At 34.8% G+C, this 20,526-nt stretch overlaps 1 long non-coding RNA gene across 1 annotated transcript; it reads left to right on the top strand.

Annotated features, from left to right (window-relative positions):
• Nucleotides 1–9,302: 9,302 nt before the first annotated feature.
• On the top strand, nt 9,303–10,865 carry LOC131551399 (uncharacterized). The gene is made up of 3 exons (XR_009273749.1): nt 9,303–9,569; nt 9,898–10,158; nt 10,355–10,865. It is a non-coding gene; the product is annotated as an uncharacterized LOC131551399 (long non-coding RNA).
• The last annotated feature ends 9,661 nt before the right edge of the window (nt 10,866–20,526 follow it).

The following is a 20,526-nucleotide window of genomic DNA, read 5'->3' as shown; positions in this document are numbered from 1 at the left end:
TTATCCAGTACCAGCAGTACAATTTGGTAAACAATATTTAAGGTATACTGAAATTTTGGTACAACCATTTACAATCAACAACATGTATAACAGTTGAAATATTTGTTATACTATGTAAGATATTAACTTTGTATTAAATTTGTAACATTTTATTTCCAAGTAAACACTGACCACTATGTATATCCATTTTACATGTTTTCACAGACAAATTAGAATATCACTTAAGTAATAACTTGAATGAATGAATGTGCTACACTGACGTAATTAATTTGGCTACCCATAAGTTTGAGTTTACATGTATTAACATCACTCTCCCATTAATCTTTCACTGGTTTGCATCTCATTAACTATACACCGATTCAAAACAGAAAGACACCAACCTGTGATAAGACTGATCTCGATGTGCTGCAAATTTGAAAGTTTCAGATATCAGCTCCTCAAAGACGTTCTCCAAAACTGTGTTGACAGGCATCTAAAGTCTCAAACACTCACACAAAATAACACAACCACACTGATTAAAGCCATACTTCTCTTCCTGAGCTGACAACATGTGTTATCCTAGGGCTGAATGATTCATCAAAACCAAAACGTGAGATACTTCTGTCCTCATAAAAAGGGTAAAAATGATCATACCAGTCCTGGCCAGACTCCATGAGTGATTGTTGAAATACCACTGTCAAAGACAAGAGAATACAGAAAAACACAAATTAGAAACTGTCATAAATGACAGGTTAATTTATTGACGAAACATAGCACTGACGTAGCAGAAAACTTCAATAGCTATTAACTATTGATAAAATATACATTGAGATACCACTGCTGTTTTTACTGAACACTTGATATCAAAGTCCACTTAAATTGACAAAATTCATTTGAAATGAAATTGGCAAATTATTTTAGTTGTTCATAATTATTTATAAGTAACTAATCATGTTTACTATAACATTTGTACAAAATTAATACAGATCTAGGGTTGCATTTTAAACAATTTTAACAAACTGTTATATCACCACAGTTGGTATTACTATGCACTGGGTTTTATAATTAGAAATCCCAAATGTAAGAAAATTTCTGATTTCTCTGATCTAAAACCATGTGGGAAGATTATTTGTCAATACCTGCTCTCTCCTCATCTCCATCAGTTTGTTTTTCTGTCTCCTTAACTTGCCCTGTCTCTTCCTCTCCTAAATCTGAGCTTTTGATAATAGTGATTCTCGTGTAAGTGAAGAAAGTAAACATAAGGACAAATGATGTGTTTCACGTATCATAATTTCCCGAAAATCTTGGTAACTAAGTGTATTAAATTAAGTCGCAATATGTGCACTTACATTATTAATCTTACGCGTAATGTTTTTTTTTTTTTTTTTTGCACCCTCACATTGACAGAACGAATTATTAGCCTACATTATACATCACGAAAATATACGTTAGACCTAAGTTATATTAAATTTAAAAACGGCGAAATTAGAATTTATTAATTAGCAAACCTGATGTTTAAGATTCATATTGTAAAATAGTTCTCGAATATTAAAAAGTCAGGCGCAAAAAATCTGATATCCAAGTACATGAATTTCAGCTGTGACGAACTGATTTTAAACTTTTACATGAAACGGAAAACAGCAGGGAAAATGCACTGCGGTCAAGCCAGCCGCCACTCCGAAATGCAAGATCAATCTAGCCGCCGCGCATATACAGTGCATTACGGCGATCTTCCGCTGGTCTTTCGCCTGCGTTCACTCAGCCAATTTTTTTTTTTTTTTTTTACTGCTTAACTTATACATACAAACAAGAACAAGGAAAAAAGATTAAGGGTAATATATATTAAGAAAATGAACTATACTAATTAATAAAGTAATATCAGATTAACTGTCTGTAATATTATTATAATAATCTCTAAAAAATGTATTTTCAATAGGCCTTATAAAATTAAATCGTCTAAAAGTGTTAAGTAACAACCTAATAATTATGGTTCAAACAAAATGATATCTGTCTGATGTCTGATGTTGCATTACAAAATAAAAGCCCTCCAAAATCACATATAAAGGGTGTTTTACTTGGCATTTCAGATAGCTCTAAAAAGGAACGTCCCTGTTACCACGTGCTAGTTTCAATTCAGATTGATAGTAGACCTTCTCAGGTTGTCACTCACCCAATATCCTGTAAGTCTGATGTTGCATTGCAAAATAAAAGCCCTACAAAAACTCATATATGACCAGTATTGTCTTTGATTTTGGATGGCTCTAAAAAATAAACACTCTGGTTTCACAGACCATTTTCAATTCAGATTAACAGTTCACTGCCCCAGGGTATCTCTCAACCAGTTTCAAGATGATCTGATGTTGAATTACAAAATATAAGCCCTCCAAACACTCATATTCTACCTGTTCTGCCTGTGATTTTGGATAGCTCTAAAAAATAAACTCTCTGGTTTCACAGACCAGTTTCAATTCAGATTAACAGTTCACTGCCCCAGGGTGTCTCTCAACCAGTTTCAGGACTATCTGATGTTGCATTACAAAATAAAAGCCCCCAAAAACTCATATTCTACCTGTTCTGCCTGTGATTTTGGATGGCTCTAAAAAGGAAAGTCCCTGTTTCCATAGAACAGTTTTATATCAGATGGATTGTACACGTAATCCCTCCAAAAATGCATTTTAGTCTGACAATTCAGATTAAAAAGTAAACTCCATGTTTCCACTCAACATGTGCCAGTATTCACTAATGTAATATATAACAAGAATGAACAGTCACAATATTGTTATCGTGGGCACTTAAAAATACTGTGAAAATTATTTATTGCAAATGATTCATATTTTTGGATTTAATTCATTTTTACCTTTTTTTTATGTTATCATCTTTTATTGTGGTAGTTAGCTGTATTTGTTAGTTATATTTTTTTTTACCTAATCAAAATAACCAAACTGTAGTTTGTTTGAGATTAATTGGAATGCACAATGATATATAAATGACAATATATATATATATATATATATATATATATATAAAACAATTTTACATAATTTACCTTAAAATAATTGTAACACGCTTATGGCCTCCGGTAAGTTTTAACCGTAGCACAGAGCAACTTCCATTAAAGTCAGAGTTTCGTACTATTCTGATGAAGTAGTAATTTTTCAAATTTCCTTACCTTTTTTTTTTCAGACAAAATTACTATAGCACACCATAGGGTTAAATGTTTTAAACAGCTGATCAGATTTTATATTGGCAATGGTGTTCAGCACAGCTCCAAAATGTTTAAATACATACACCTAATAGGCTATTTATTTTCTTATATATATATATATATATATATATATATATATATATATATATATATATATATATATTAATCTGTACTTTACATTAATTAACATTAGTTCATTCATTAATTAGCATAAACTGCCAATGAAAAATTGTTCTAATCATTCACTAATTTTAATTAATTTCAACATTTAACACATTAAAAGCTAAAGTTTAACTTTGTTATTTAATGAACCTGAGCTAGCATGAACTAACAGTTGTATATTTTTAAGTTTCAAGTTTAATTTATTTATATAGCACCATTTACAACAGCAGCATCTGACCAATGTGCTTTACAGCATCAAAAATAAAATAAGTAAATAAAACAGTCAATAAAGTCACAGCTAAAACCCCAATTACTTTAATATATATATATATATATATATATATATATATATATATATATATATATATATATACACACACACACACACACACATGCATGCATACAGGTGCATCTTAATAAATTAGAATGTCGTGGAAAAGTTCATTTATTTCAGTAATTCAATTCAAATTGTGAAACGTGTGTATTAAATAAATTCAATGCACACAGACTGAAGTAGTTTAAGTATTTGGTTCTTTTAATTGTGATGATTTTGGCTCACATTTAACAAAAACCCACCAATTCACTATCTCAACAAATTAGAATACTTCATAAGACCAATAAAAAAAAACATCATTTTCAGTGAATTGTTGGCCTTCTGGAAAATATGTTCATTTACTGTATATGTACTCAATACTTGGTAGGGGCTCCTTTTGCTTTAATTACTGCCTCAATTCGGCGTGGCATGGAGGTGATCAGTTTGTGGCACTGCTGAGGTGGTATGGAAGCCCAGGTTTCTTTGGTCTCTTGTTTCTCATTGTCCTCTTGACAATACCTCATAGATTCTCTATGGGGTTCAGGTCTAGTGAGTTTGCTGGCCAGTCAAGCACACCAACACCATGGTCATTTAACCAACTTTTGATGCTTTTGGCAGTGTGGGCAGGTGCCAAATCCTGCTGGAAGGAGGAAGCATGAAGTGCTCCAAAATTTCTTGGTAAACGGTGACTTTGGTTTTCAAAAAACACAGTGGATCAACACCAGCAGATGACATTGTACCCCAAATCATCACAGACTGTGGAAACTTAACACTGGACTTCTAGCAACTTGAGCTACGAGCTTCTCCACCCTTCCTCCAGACTCTAGGACCTTGTTTTCCAAGTGACATACAAAACTTGCTCTCATCTGAAAAGAGGACTTTGGACCACTGGGCAACAGTCCAATTCTTCTTCTCCTTAGCACAGGTAAGACGCCTCTGATGTTGTCTGTGGTTTCAGGAGTGGCTTAACAAGAGGAATACGACAACTGTAGCCAAATTCCTTGACACGTCTATGTGTGGTGGCTCTTGATGCCTTGACCCCAGCCTCAGTCCATTCCTTGTGAAGTTCACTGCGGTTCTCTCGGTTGGTTGTGCATCTTTTTCTTCCACACTTTTTCCTTCCACTCAACTTTCTGTTAACATGCTTGGATACAGCACTCTGTGAACAGCCAGCTTCTTTGGCAATGAATGTTTGTGGCTTACCCTCCTCGTGAAGGGTGTCAATGATTGTCTTCTGGACAACTGTTAGATCAGCAGTCTTCACCATGATAGCCTAGTGAACCAAACCGAGAGACCATTTTGAAGGCTCACGAAACATTTGCAGGTGTTTTGAGTTGATTAGCTGATTGGCATGTCACCATATTCTAATTTGTTGAGATAGTGAATTGGTGGGTTTTTGTTAAATGTGAGCCAAAATCATCACAATTAAAAGAACCAAAGACTTAAACTACTTCAGTCTGTGTGCATTGAATTTATTTAATACACGAGTTTCACAATTTGAATTGAATTACTGAAATAAATGAACTTTACCATGACATTCTAATTTATTAAGATGCACCTGTATGTGTATGTGTAATATATATATATATATATATATATATAAAATATTAAAGTAATTGGGGTTTTAGCTGTGACTTTATAGACTGTTTTATTTACTTATTTTATTTTTGATGCTGTAAAGCACATTGGTCAGATGCTGCTGTTGTAAATGGTGCTATATAAATAAATTGAACTTGAAACTTAAAAATATACAACTGTTAGTTCATGCTAGCTCAGGTTCATTAAATAAAAAAGTTAAACTTTTGCTTTTAATGTGTTAAATGTTGAAATTAATTAAAATTAGTTTATGCTAATTAATGAATGAACTAATGTTAACTAATGTTAATTAATGTAAAGTACAGATTAAAATATATAAAAAATAAAATAAATAGCCTATTAGGTGTAAGTATTTAAATATTTTGGTGCTGTGCTGAACACCATTACCAATATAAAATCTGAACAGCTGTTTAAAACATTTAACCCTATGGTGTGCTATAGTAATTTTGCCTGAAAAAAAAAAGGTAAGGAAATTTTAAAAATTACTACTTCATCAGAATAGTACGAAACTCTGACTTTAATGGAAGTTGCTCTGTGCTACGGTTAAAACTCACCGGAGGCCATAAGCGTGTTACAATTATTAAATTATTTTAAGGTGAATTACGTAAAATTGTTATATATATAACAGTTTTTAAAATTTAAAAAAGCATGTTGAAATGGAAAATATAGGTTACTAGTAATTTTCCAGGACGTTATCCATTATCCACTGTAACCATGTAACCCGAAAACACAATGCGTAATTTAAAATGCAGGTAAAAAACCAATACGGAAAATTCTTTCATATTAACATAGTAGATTGTGCCCTATTTTTACAGCCTTTTCTTGGAGTGTAGCATACTAACTACTAATACACTGCTTAAAGCATAATTGTTGAGAATGTGTTATATTACTAGTTTACTAGCTATTCAAAAAAAAAAAAAACTTAAATTGTAATCATTCAAAAATGTGTAAGTGTTCAATAATTCAATGTTTTTTAAAATACAGTTATTTATATTTTAATATTATATTATGCATATTATTTTACAAACAAATCTAAATTAACATATATAAAAAAAAAATTTTTTGCTGAGATTTGATGTGACACAATTTTGCGCCGTGATTACGCAATGACGTAATCGCGCAATGACATCACAACGTCATTTAGCAAATTCTAGCAACAAATTGACCTTCCTTCAGCAACTTTCTCTGAAAATTAGTTGGCAACACTGGAGTGGCGGCAGGCTTGACCGCAGTGAAAAACGCGCGGGCAAGCGACATCTTGCTAATAACTCAAAGAAGAGCACGGTGTAATGAAAATATTTTGCTATATTGAAAGAGCAAACTAGTGGACACTGAGAAACAGCGAGTCTAGAGACTTCTACAACTGTACCTTTACCTTTATTCCTCTGTTTTACACATACTGTTGTAACCGCTCCGCAGCAGCAGTTTTGCCTGTTCATGCAAATCAATCACCTACCTATAATTTTATCAAGCTAATCATCAGTGCGATAATAAACATACTTTATTCATATATCCGACAAAAGTCACAGAACTTACCTGACAGGCGCCGTCTCGCTGTAATTGTTTGGCAGCTGTGCGTCCTTCCCGCTGTGTTTGATAGGGATGGCTGACGCGAAGCTGATGTTTCGACACAGTGTCGAGATCCCGAAGCGCAGATGTTTCGAAACACTGCTCCGAAGCGTGATTCGAAACACGTGACGTGACTAAGGCGATTCGAAGCATCGGGGCGTGTCACAAGTGTTTCGAGACGTGGCATACCTGCCGAATCAGCGTTTGATTGACAGGGTCGGGAACAAATCACACAATCGCACATCTTTCTCAACCTAACTCCCACAAAGTATAAAAGTGAAGTTAACGCATCTTCACTTCGTGGGTTTTTGTGAGAGGAGAAAGATTTTGCGATATAGTGATATTTATAGTGTAATCTTGTTAATTATATTTAGGCTAGATGAAAAGTTATTATTAAGATATTGATAGATAGGCTATTCGAAACCAGGGTGATAACATTCCAGTCATGAACACTAACCACTCCCCCGAATCACTTGGCGAAGCGACGAACACAACATAGGTTATAATTCGTATATTCGCCTAACTGCTTCTCTGTCGAAACTGTTTCAGAGCAATACTTGAAAATGACCACTAGGTGTCACCGTAGAGACGGGTGTCGAATTGCTTCGAAGCCTCGACACATTTGCTTCGACTGTTTCAGTGTTTCACGAAGCCTCGCTTTGCCCACCACTAGTGATTGAATGATGCGCATGTACGTTCCAAAGCCACGCCCACCTTTTCACGCTACACGTAGAGATGATTTCGTGGGGAATTAAGATCATGTATACACCTGTTTTTATACAGACTATGGTATACACACTGTACCGTAACAGTATGTTTTCAATTTTCAAATGTTACTTGAAAAATGTTAATTAAAAAAAATAATAATAAGTTCATGTATACACTTTGCAAGTGCATTTTCTCCTTCACAGTTATTGCAAATGTCAGAAGAACAGTTTGAGAATAAATAAAGTGTCTTCTCCCAGGTGAAAAAGACGCAGTATTAAATGTATTAAAAATATACTTGAAATTCAAGTAGTATGTTTATAATACATTTGTATTCCCAACATGCTTATTTCAAGTGCATTAAAAATATACTGAATTGCATTTTAATATATTTCTAAAAAGTATACTAGAAGTACTTTTGTATTAAATATATGCTTAGTTATACTTCTAAGAAATATGCTAAACAGAAGCCTACTTTTAATGTGTTTATAAAAAGTATACTAGAAATACTTTGGTAATAAATATATGCTTAATTACACTTTTAAGGAATATGCTAAAAACAAGCACACAATTACTATATTTCTAAAAAGTATAGTAGAAATACTATGTTAATAAATATATTCTTAATTACACTTTTAAGGAATATACTAAACACAAGCATATTTTGGTGACGTTTTAGTGTATTTACAAAAAACACACTTATGTTACTCTTACTTAAAATATATTTTGTGTGTACTTTGTGTAAGAACATAACAAAATGATTACACTTTTAGTAGGTTTTTAATATACTTTATATTGCAGTAGGCCTACACATGGTTATATTTTAAATATGTATTTATAATTTTAATATTTGGAAAAGTACGATATTTTGAAAAATATTTTTTACATTTACAATGTACAAACCTTTGTCAAGTATTATTAACCACTGCAGTATTTAAAATATGTTGGTTAATATGCTACTTTGGTTGATTAGGCTGTAACATGATACATTCATTGTAATAAGCTAGGTGTTTATAAACTTGTTCAAGCCTTTATTTTCTAATATACATTTCTGAAATTCCCACGAGGATTTCAACATCATATCTGAAATGAGAAAAAAACAACAAAAAAAACACGTTTATTTGTGTTTAAATTCAAACAACACAGACTAAACCTGATTGGTTCCAGAGCCATTGGACGGCTCTGATTGGTTCGTATAAAAATGAGCTCGCAGCAGAGAGCTTCGTAAATCAAATATGATGTGCGTGCAAATGTCCCTTGAATGTGAATATAAGTCTAAATTTAAACAGTGTTATATTATATAGAGCGATCGTGTATCTTTAGGGTGCTTGGAGGAAACCATGCAATTCATATGGATTACTTTGGCGATGTTTTTTTGCCATTAACTTTTTGAAACGTGAACATCTTTGATGAATCTTTTCATCGGAGGAGCATAAATCTCTCAGATTTCATTATAATATCTCCGCTTTTCTTTCGAAGATGAACGAAAGTCTTAGATGGTTTGGAGCATCTTAAGGGTGAGTGATGGCAGAATTCAAATTGTTTTGGGGGAATTATGAAATTAATTAGAAAATATGTAAGGGAATGGATAATCAATGGCTAGCTGTGCATTAAACGATTTGAATGCATGACGTGGAGGCGAAGAACCACCCGACGCGCAGCGGAGTGCATTCAAATCGTTTAATGCACAGCTAGCCGTTGATTATCCCGTTTATGCCATGGTCATTTACCAGCATTCACATATTAAAGATGATAATAATATTTGTGCTGCAATATTTGACCGGAACGATAAAAATGACGGTTATTTTCGTCTGTATTACTATTCAACTGTATGTTACTATGGTTACCAATCTTTATAGGAAGCGCATTAATATAGAACGTGATTCAACTGACCTGGAACTACCTGTGCAGTTCAACACCTGCCAGCCAATCAGAATCCAGTATTCAGACAGACCATGGCATAAAGCGGCATGTTCTTATTTTTATCAGCTTCTGCAAGCGTGTATGGCGTCTGGCTTCAGAACCTCACTGTGACTTCAGGTAAGATTTGTATTTAATTAACGTTATTTGTCTGTACCAGTCATGTTTTTGACACATGCATTGGCAGAAAAAAATAAAATAAAATTAGTTAACATTAACATTCTTTTATTTGCAACATGAAGTATATTTATTTCTGATTTCCTGAACAATTTGGCTTCATTGTAATGAGGTTAATGATCTTTGAAAAACCATGATTATGAACATACAATTACTTTGTCTTGAGCTGATCAGCAAACTGTGGTAGTGTTGGTTGATTGGTGTCTATATTTGTTCAAGCTTGACAACCTTATGACTTTATTATCTAATATATATATATTTCTCATTACAGATAAGAACAAAGATTAAATTGTAAGAAGGGTTGCTTATAAAAGCATACAGTACATCTGAAACTGCTGAGACTGGTAAGGTTTTTGACTATATTTCCGACCAGGTACATTGTTCTGTCATTCTTAAATAGAAAACAAATCATCAATCATCATTTGCCTTTTTTGTGTGTGTGCGTGTAAGAAATATTAACATTTGTTGTTTTTCAGATCAGCTGCTATAGAAGACAAAATGAAATCTGAGTGCAGAGACATGCAAAGGAATAGTAAGTATGTTTTAATGTCTCATCACCTCTTTTATAGAGATTTTTGAATCAGGCCTAATAGAGGGGGATTCGGTCAATCTTGGAAGAAAAACGTTAGCAATGTGTCCATTCCAGGTGGCTAATTTGTGCTTCTTTTCAGTCATTCATGTAAAAATCTGTTATCTAATTTTGTTTCTGTTTTTGTTTTTTTCTAAAGCTGCAAGGCACTACTGACTAGGCTGTGCCCAGGTCTCCGGAACCTGCGACGACGCTCAGCTCCGTTGGCCCTTAGTCTGCGGCTTCGGATCCACCAGCTCTGTCTCCATCGGTCGGCCCCCAGATGTTGGCAGCCACACCATCTACATCTTGGCTCCTCCCTCCCTCGACTCCGCCGTGTGTTGTCAGCACTGGGATGCTCTGGGTCTGTGCCATGTGCCAAACACCATCTAAGCCGCATCTCATCCTCCCATCACCATCCCTTCACCACATCCTGCCATCATCCCGCACCTTTGCCTCTCACCATCCCTACATCATCTCCTCGTCCACCTCCAAAACTCCTCTATCCATCCCTATTCTGTTGCTTGAACTTTATCATCTTCAGTCTTTGCACACACATCTATTCACTTTACATGTTTTTTTTTCTTCAGAAAATTGCATTGTAATTTTTATTTATTCATTGATGTAAAATTCTTTACTTTTCAGTAATACAGGTATAACTGAAATGTTCTACAAATGGATAAGATGGCTCTTCCATAGCATTTCAGTCTTTTTTTCATTTATGTTTTTTGTATAATGTTTTAAAATGTACATGAGTATGTTTGTAGTAATACAAAAACTATGTTTCAAATATACCTTACCTGTAGTTCATGAAGTATTAAAAGTACATTTTAAATGTATTTTTAAAAATACACTTAAATTGCACTAAATATACTTAAAGTGGTTCCAATTTAACACAATTTCAATATATTACAAATAGATTAAAATTGAACTTAAGCATATCTTGAAATACACTTAATATACTTAAAGTTGTTTCAAAATAATACATTTAATATGCAATTAGTACAGTATAATATAAATATATTAAGTGTGTCTGAAAAAGCACAATTTAAATATATTTATTTTTCACCTGGGCTGACTTTTAAGCTATTGTAAGATTTTAATTTTAAACAAAAAGTTTTTTCTCTCTCAGGCCAGGGGGGAAAAGGCCACTGGAATGTGTCATTCTTTGTTTCATTAGATACACAAATTATGTTGCTATGCAAATTACGACTCATTTTGCCAAGACATATTTTTGATAACGTTTTTAAAACGTTCCACTAACAAGGCAATGATAACGTTTTTATGCTAACGATTTTAAAAAGTTTATCAAGGGCAGATAACGTTAAGAAAACGTTCTACTAATTTTACTGCAAGAACGTTTTTTGATAACTTTGAGATAACCTTTAGAGAACGTTAGCCAAAGTTATGAAAACATTCCCTATTAACTGTAACCATGTAGCTCAACCATTTTGCAATTAATGGCTAATGTGATCATTATGTATGGTGTCAGAGAAGCTTTTATGTTAAATAAAGTGTGACACTTTATATTTTGATAGTGACTTTTAAGTACACTGCAAGTTAGAACAGATTTTAATAATCTGATTGATGGACTCATTGATATAATTTAGTTTTTATTTTAAATGTGAAATGTCACAGCTGTAACATTTAAAGAATATTTCACTAACCATACGTACAAACCAACTTTAAGTAGTGAACTTAATATTATTAGAACATTTGTTTGCAACTTCGAGAACAGAAAAATTACGCTAGTTCTAAGAATGTTCATAGTTCAATTCACACTGAAATACCAAAAATGTTACTGATAATAAAGTATTATTTGAGTTGTTATTTTTCGTTATACTGATCCTTAAATTTTCCCACAGAAGATAAGTTTTATGCTAACGTTTTATAACGTTCCACTAACAATGCAATGATAACGTTTTTATGCTAACGTTTTTAGAATGTTAGCATAAAACTTATCAATGGCAGATAACGTTTTTAATACTAACATTTTTAGAACGTTCCGTTAACAATGCAATGAAAACGTTTTTAATGCTAATGTTTTTAAAACGTTCCACTAACAATGCAATGATAACGTTTTTTTATGCTAAAGTTTTTAGAACGTTCCACTAACAATGCAATGATAACGTTTTTAATACTAACATTTTTAGAACGTTCTGTTAACAACGCAATGAAAACGTTTTTAATGTCAACGTTTTTAGAACGTTCCACTAACAATGCATTTATAACGTTTTTATGCTAACGTTTTTAGAACGTTTATCAATGGCAGATAACGTTAAGAAAACGTTCTACTAACATTACTGCAAGAACGTTTTTTGATAACTTTGAGAGAACCTTTAGAGAATGTTAGCCAAAGCTACGAGAACGTTCCCTGTTAGCTGGGAAGTCGCAGACTCGAGTTTCTTTCTCTGATATGAAGGATCTAAGATTAATTGAAGTTTGGAGAATGTTGAACCCAAATAAAAGAGAATATTCTTGTTACTCAAGCTCATATAAAACTCATTCACAAATTGATTATTTTATAATATCTACAGACTTGCTGTCTAATGTAAAAGAATGCTTTTACAATAGTATAGTAATTAATGATCATGCAGCAGTATCTATGGAGATTCATTTAGGCATATTCGAGCATTGTCCGAGATGGAGGTTGCAAACTTATTTGTTACAGGACCCAGCGTTTATTAAATTTGTGGAGAGTTGTATTGATAAATATTTTGAACTAAATGCAGATGAAACTACAGCAAGTATTAGATAGGAAGCGTTTAAGGCTTACATAAGGGGAGAAATTATTAGCTATACAAGCGCTAAAGCCACACACCATAATCAGGAACTACAAATATTAGAAGATCATCTTAAAAAAATTGAAATTAGTATTGTCAATAACCCTGAAAAGCTACATAACGTATCTATCATGAGAGCTAACTATGATAATTTAACAACTGATAAAGTGGCTAAAAACCTACTGTGGACTAAGCAAATATACTGTCAGGGTCGTGCTGGAGCCAGGGAATCACGGGGATCAGGAGTTTCTTCCAACACAGACTTTATTGGAAATGCAGGAACACAGGAAAGCAGGACACAGATTACACACGAATAACAATCAACAACCGACACAGAGACAGGGAAACACAGGGCTTATAAACACAAGTAAATCAAGGGAGGCGAACTGAAACAGGTGGGGAACAATCACACACGGCTGGGGACTAATAAACTAATAAACACAGGAACAGGAACAAACCAAATATGGGCACGAGAGGAGGGGAAACACAAGACAGGACTGACATATACTATGATCAGGGAGGAAAAGCAGGTAAGCTGTTAGCATGGAGGATAAAGAAGATGCATTCTGAAAGAACAATTAATAATATAAAGCTGAAGTCTGGTAATTTAACTACAGACCCAGTAGAGATAAATAACCATTTTAGAGATTTTTATAAAACATACAAATCAGAATATAACGGAAATAGAAAAGTGCAGAAATTGTTTCTTGACCAGCTGCAATTTAAGACCATATCAGAAGATGAGAAAATAGCATTAGACAGCCCATTAAAAATAGACGATCTTAGTGAATCTATAGGAGATATCAATAGTGGTAAAGCGCCAGGACCAGATGGGCTTCCAATAGAGTTTTACAAGACATTTAAGAGACCGCTTGTAGGACCATTACTTGATATGCATGAGGAATCTTTTATGACAGGAACTCTCCCAGATTCATTAAGATTAGCTATCATAACTTTAATATTAAAACCAAATAAGTCCCCAACTGAGTGTTCATTTTACAGACTAATTAGTTTAATGGGATGTGATACAAAAATACTTTGTAAAGCGCTTTCTAGAAGATTAGATAAATATCTTCCCCAATTAATTGTTGACGATCAACAAGGCTTTATACAAAAAAGACAAGGATATCATAATATTAGAAGGGTCTTGAATATACTATACGAGAGATAAGATGAAAAGGACACAGCAATGTTATCTGTAGATGCATGTCAAGCATTTGACAGGATAGAATTGGACTATCTTTTTGAACTGCTTCCAAGGTTTGGATTAGCCGAAATGTTTCTCAAGTGGATTCAGATACTATACACAAACCCAGCAGTTGAGATTAACTAATAATACCATCTCAAAACCTTTTAATCTACAACGATCTACTCGTCAAGGGTTCCCTCTGTCCCCACTGTTGTTTGTGTTGGCAGTCGAACCCTTAGCTATGGCAGTAAGATCCCATACAGGAATATTAGGTATCACAATTGGGGGGAGGGATCATCGTATCTCTTTATTTGCGGATGATGTTATATTTTTTTCTGACAGATCTGAAAAGCAGTATCCCTAATATAATGAGATTAATTTAAAACTTCGGAGAATTTTCTGGATATAAAATTAATAATTCCAAGTCAGTATTATTGTTTCTTAATAAGGAAGAAAGACATAAACCTATAATAAACACCCCATTCATGACAACTACAGATGGTTTTAGTTATTTAGGTGTCAAAATCACTCCCAACCTTAGTAAAATTATCCCAATAAATTATGATCCCCCGATGGACAGAACTATTGAGGTATTGCAAAAATGGTCAAATTTACCAATATCCATGATCGGACGAATTAACATAATAAAAATGTCTATTCTACCCAAATTTTTATACTATTTTCAAACACTCCCATTGCCATTATCAAATGTGTTTTATGATAAATTTAACAAGCTACTTGCCCAATTTATTTGGAATCACAGAAAAGCTAGACTTCGCCTTAAACTATTACATTTACTTTATGAAAGGGGAGGGCTTCAACTTCCCAATTTTAGATGGTATTACATGGCTGCCCAGCTGACCTCAGCATTAAATTATTTCAGTACAAGACCACCTCCAGCTTGGGTAGACATTGAACAATCGTACACCCCAGATTTACCATTCAAAATTTATCTATACTCTTCAGATGTTAAGTCATTGAAACAGAACACAAAAAAATCATTTTCTTAAAAATACAATTTCAGTTTGGCATGCTGCACATAAACATATAGGTGATATGCCAAAACCGTCCCAATTTACTCCTATTTGGGGTAATACACAATTTATGCCTGGTAATAAAGACGGAGGCTTTAAGTTATGGAATACAAGAGGCATTCAGAAAATGATGGAGTTTTAGTTTATTTTGATCATTTATGCCAGAAATATTCAATCCCCAAAAAACATTTTTTTAAATATTTACAGTTAAAAAGTTATATGTCATACAAATTTTTGGAAAGAAGTTATTGGATGTATGTCGGACATGTTTAATGACAAAATCCCTTTGAATGTTAAACTCTGTATTCTTGGAATATATCCACTGGATTTTACTTTGAAACAAACTAAACTCCTAGATTTCGGTCTCCTCCAAGCCAGGAGAGTTATTGCATTGTGTTGGAAGAGTATGGATGCTCCACCCTTGAAAATGTGGAAAAAGGAGATATTGAATTCTATCGGATTGGAGAGACTAATGTATATTGCAAAAGGCAAGCGGAAAGACTTTGATCAGCTTTGGGAACCATACATGAATATCATGTAAATTGAAACGTAGACTTTACTTGACATTGTATTAACTTATACTTGGCATTGTAAACACTGTCTGTGACCAATTTATCTGTGTTTTATTATTTACTTGTTTTTATTCATTTCTTTATTTTCATTTATGTTGAGTACAATATAGTTTGTGTGTTTTTTTCATTTTTAAATTTTTTTTATTATTAGTAATATTTAATTTATGTAAGTGCAAGTTGAATATGTATGTATGGAAGGGTGAGTGCATGTGTACCTGTTCAGATGTTCTTTTGTTACTGTATGGTTAGTTGTTGTGGGGTCATGAATAAGAAAAGTCAATAAAAAAAAATAAAAATAAGTTATTCATTCTCTGGGAATCAAACAGGGGCGGCGCTAGGGGTGTGTGCCCATCAAGATTGAGTTTTCATGCGCATTAAAATTATTTCTATTAAAGGTCCCATGACTTGCTGCTTTTTGGATGCTTTTACTGTATATGTGGTCCCTAGTACTGTATCTGAAGTCTCTTTCCCGAAATTCAGCCTTGGTGTAGAATTTCAGCCACTACAAGCCAGTCCCACAATGAGTTTTCCTTAGGATGTGCCATTTCTGTGTCTGTAGCTTTAAATGCTAATGAGGAGGAGAGAGGCAAGGCAAGGTGGAGGGTGGGTGTGTGGCCTAAACCAGCTTGCGGCCACGGTACCATGCGCTAATGTTGACAGTGGATGTATCGCAATGGCTCGTAGACACCCAGAATCTGATCCGGATGAAGAAGTTGCAACTCAGCGGCTACAGCAGGACGTCTCCGAATGGTTAGTTTAAAATATTGTGTCTGGATACGGTACTTTAGTTGGTTTGTTTATGTAAGAAAGGGGAGGTAACCTTTCCCCGTATGATGACATAAAGGGAAGATTCCAGATTGGGCCATCTGAGCTTTCATTTTCTCAAAGGCGAAGCAGGATACCCAGGGCTCGGTTTACAGCTATCGCCATTTCTAGCCACTGGGGGACCATAGGCAGGCTAGGGGAACTCATATTAATGTCAAAAAACCTCATAAAGTGACATTTTCATTCCATGGGACATTTAAACCAGCACTTAAACCGCAAAATGCAGCTGCTTCAGGTATCTTTAACTTATTGTAGCCTATAAATTCATAATACCGATATCCCCATCTGACAAAATTAGATTACTGTTACTGTATAGCAACAAATATAGATTTTTAATCATGGTATTATAAGCACAGATTTTCTAGGACACACACACACACTTAGAAATGACTAGATTATATGAACAGATTGGTTAGCATTTAGCATGGTCTGTGGCAGACTTTACTAAGTGTCAGGGCAACAAAATTCAATAAACAAGAAGTTAATATTAAGTGATTTAAATCATGAAGAAAATATTGTCTTTTCGCAAAAACGGTTCTAAACAAAGCCATGTTGTGTGTCTCTGCACACAACAGTGTTTCATTACTGAAAGAATTTACCTTTTTAATGCCTTGAATCAGTGATTCACTGATCCATTCATAAAAAACAGTTTCTTCGTTCCTGAAAGAATCATTTTAAATAGTAAAAATATTTCACAGTATTACTTCTTTTGCAGTAAATTAATGCAGGCTTGGTGAGCAGAAGAGAATTCTTTAAAAACATCAAAAATCTTACCATTCAGAAACTCTTGACTGTTAGTGTACTTGTTTTTGCTTTTCAGTATGTGTACAGGTGCATCTCAATAAATTAGAATGTCGTGGAAAAGTTCATTTATTTCAGTAATTTAACTCAAATTGTGAAACTTGTGTATTAAATAAATTCAATGCACACAGACTGAAGTAGTTCAAGTCTTTGGTTCTTTTAATTGTGATAATTTTGGCTCACATTTAACAAAAACCCACCCACCCTCTCAATAAATTACAATACTTCATAAGACCAATAAAAAAAAAAACATTTTTAGTGAATTGTTGGCCTTCTGGAAAGTATGTTCATTTACTGTATATGTACTCAATACTTGGTAGGGGCTTATTTTGCTTTAATTACTGCTTCAATTCGGCGTGGCATGGAGGTGATCGGTTTGTGGCACTGCTGAGGTGGTATGGAAGCCCAGGTTGCTTTGATAGCGGCCTTCAGGTCATCTGCATCGTTGGAACTGGTGTCTCTCATCTTCCTCTTGACAATATCCCATGGATTCTCTATGGGGTTCAGGTCAGGCGAGTTTTCTGGCCAGTCAAGCACACCAACACCATGGTCATTGAACCAGCTTTTGGTACCTTTGGCAGTGTGGGCAGGTGCCAAGTCCTGCTGGAAAATGAAATCAGCATCTCCATAAAGCTTGTCAGCAGAAGCAAGCATGAAGTCAGGGGTGCAAACTTGTCACCTTTCGGCGAAATTCGCCGTTTTCACGTTGAAATAGGTCATTCACGTGAATCGTGTAGATCTGTAAAAAAAATAATAATTGGGGGGGGGGGGTCATATCTGCAAGTCATCTGTGTCACGTCACCTGTAGCGTTTTTTCCCGTTGGCAAAGGAATGGCCCCGCCCTATTCTGCCTCTGATTGGCTTACCTTAATGTCCTTTCCCTCATCCAACCAATCTCACTCCTGATGCATAACTTTTAGACGCTGCAGTCAACTGTCCATATTTCCAGAGGCTACGTAAAACATGAAGGAACAAGCTAACGGCAAGCAACTTATATTTGAAGTAATTGGGCTATGTTGGTGGTTAGATTAGCCTGTTTGTAGCTAGCTAAATTAAGTTCGCTTGTGTTCCAGTATAAATGGTGATTACCGCGTGAGACTGCGTTTTTCTTTTTTTTTTTTTGCGTGAGGCTGCTGTTGCAATAGCTATGAAGATTGTAAGTTACTTTATCGCTACTTTAGTTCGCTACCCTTTGCAAACTGCTCCTCAATCTCGACCTTAACATTTGTCACCTTTTTCACCCCTGACGAGTTTACACCCCTGGAAGTGCTCTAAAATTTCCTGGTAGATGGCTGCGTTGACTGTGGACTTCAGAAAACACAGTGTACCAACACCAGCAGATGACATGGCAGCCCAAATCATCACAGACTGTGGAAACTTCACATTCGACTTCAAGCAACATGGATTCTGTGCCTCTCCACTCTTCCTTCAGACTCTGGGACCTTGATTTCCAAATGAAATGCAAAATTTACTTTCATCTGAAAAAAGGACTTTGGAGCACTGAGCAACAGTCAAGTTCTTTTTCTCCACAGCCCAGGTAAGACGCTTCTGACGATGTTTCTGGTTCAGAAGTGGCTTGGTAGCCCTTTTCCTGAAGACGTCTGAGCGTGGTGACTCTTGATGCACTGACTCCAGCTTAAGTCCACTCCTTGTGAAGCTCTCCCAAGTGTTTGAATCAGCTTTGCTTGACAGTATTCTCAAGCTTGCGGTCATCCCTGTTGCTTGTGCAGCTTTTCCTACCCAAATTCTTCCTTCCAGTCAACTTTGCATTTAATATGCTTTGATACAGCACTCTGTAAACAGCCACACCTTTCAGTAATGACCCTCTGTGACTTACCCTCTTTGTGGAGGGCATCAGTGTTCGTCTTCTGGATCATTGCCAAGTCAGCAGTCTTCTCCTTTATTGTGGTTTCAAAGAACAAGAGATACCCGGAATTTATACTGTAGGGATGGTCATTTATTGAAACTCAAATGTAAATATTCTAATATTTTGAGATACTGATTTTTGACTTCCATGAGCTGTAAGCTCTAATCATCAAAATTAAAACAAAAACACTTTTGAAATGTTTTACTTTACATGCAATGAATCTAAAATATATGAAAGTTTCACTTTTTGAAATAACTTATAAGAAAAAAATGAACTTTTTCACTACATTCTAATTTATTGAGATGCACCTGTATGTTTTGCCATGATACAAAGTGCCCAGGGGACTGTGGTGATGCCCTTTTTCAGGTAGTTCATCCTAGAGATCAAGACTTGTAATTTGTACTTTTAAAAAGTAAATGTTCAACAATTAAAAAGAATATTATCAGAGCTAATGCTCATGAGTTATTGTGATTTTTATGGGGTTGGGGTGGTAAAAATCATGGATTACAGTGCTGTACCACAATTTGATTGTTTTGTACAGGTAAAAAGTTTTGTAAACTACATGAAAATAAACACTACAGCACTGATACTGTAGATGAAAATACGGTAAAAACAATGCAATTACAGTAATATTGTAACCATTTTTACAGTAACTTACTAGCATCCAGCTGCCAGTAAATTACTGTAAAATTTACAGCAACCTTTTTACAGTGTACAATAAGAGCATTATAGAAGTTATTTGTAATAAAACAAAGCCTGTTGTCTCTGTTCTTCTATGATATAGTTCTCTGCTTTCAGATAGTACCCAAAATTGGGCCTACATTGAGAAAGGTAGCTTTTTAGGTTTTGGGGCTTTGTTTATTTATACAGCTTTCTGCTTGTCCACCTGCCCCATTCCCCTTTTCTCACAGGCTTCAGAAAGACTGCTCACATCCTTCATCTTCACAGTCAACGTCACCATCCCCCTCCTCTTCATCCTCAGACTCCAGCTCCTCATCATCCTCAAAAGAGGAGCAGAAGAAGAAGGGAAAAAGAAAATTACACTGACTCGCTGTCAGAGATTCACAGTCACAACAATCACCAGATCACAATCACCCGCACCTGCAGCCACTCATCATCACTCCTTCAAATACATGCCTCACTTAGACACTCATTGTCCGGTCTACTGTTCACTACCCCGAACTGACACCAGACCCAGTGTGCACTTACCTTTCAGCTCTCCTATGATCCTCCTGCGACACTCTGTCAGAGAATCCCCTGA

This window comes from Onychostoma macrolepis, chromosome 12 (assembly GCF_012432095.1).
Source record: "Onychostoma macrolepis isolate SWU-2019 chromosome 12, ASM1243209v1, whole genome shotgun sequence".
NCBI classification, from domain to species: domain Eukaryota; kingdom Metazoa; phylum Chordata; class Actinopteri; order Cypriniformes; family Cyprinidae; genus Onychostoma; species Onychostoma macrolepis.
This window is presented reverse-complemented; position numbering and strand designations above follow the sequence as displayed.